General features: G+C 55.5%; 1 protein-coding gene across 1 annotated transcript in view; it reads left to right on the top strand.

Moving 5' to 3' along the window:
* ARSG (arylsulfatase G) overlaps positions 1 to 371 on the top strand; it is an 18,963-nt gene that overhangs the window by 6,744 nt on the left and 11,848 nt on the right. The gene's annotated exons all lie outside the window — the stretch shown is intronic.

The raw sequence follows: 371 nt of genomic DNA, 5'->3' as shown, positions 1-371 counted from the left end.
CCGGGCAAACGCCGCCCGCCGGTCTCCTGCCTCTCCCGTTCCCAGAGCCCTTCCTTCAGCTGGCTCCGGGGATGAAATCGTAACCTTAATTTTTTTATTTTTTTTATTATTTTTTTTTTTTTAGTAAACAAACCCTGCTGACGACCTGGGTTGCTCTTGAGCAACCGACGGTCACAAGCCGGAGCAGATGGTACAGGCAGTCCAGCGTTCGGGAACAAAGCTAGGAAAACACAACCTCTTTCCAGCATCTCGCTGCCCTGCGAAAACACCCCGAGAGCCGCGGCTATCGCGTGCGGCCGGGGAGGAGGTCGGGCTGGCAGCGTGCTGGGAGCTGGCTGTAAATACCGGGTGGGAAAAGGAGGGTTCTGGAA

The sequence above is a fragment of the Charadrius vociferus genome, unplaced genomic scaffold, assembly GCF_000708025.1.
Source record: "Charadrius vociferus isolate BGI_N301 unplaced genomic scaffold, ASM70802v2 scaffold321, whole genome shotgun sequence".
Taxonomy (NCBI): domain Eukaryota; kingdom Metazoa; phylum Chordata; class Aves; order Charadriiformes; family Charadriidae; genus Charadrius; species Charadrius vociferus.
The sequence above is the reverse complement of the archived record's forward strand: the minus strand, read 5'-3'. Positions and strand labels throughout refer to the sequence as shown.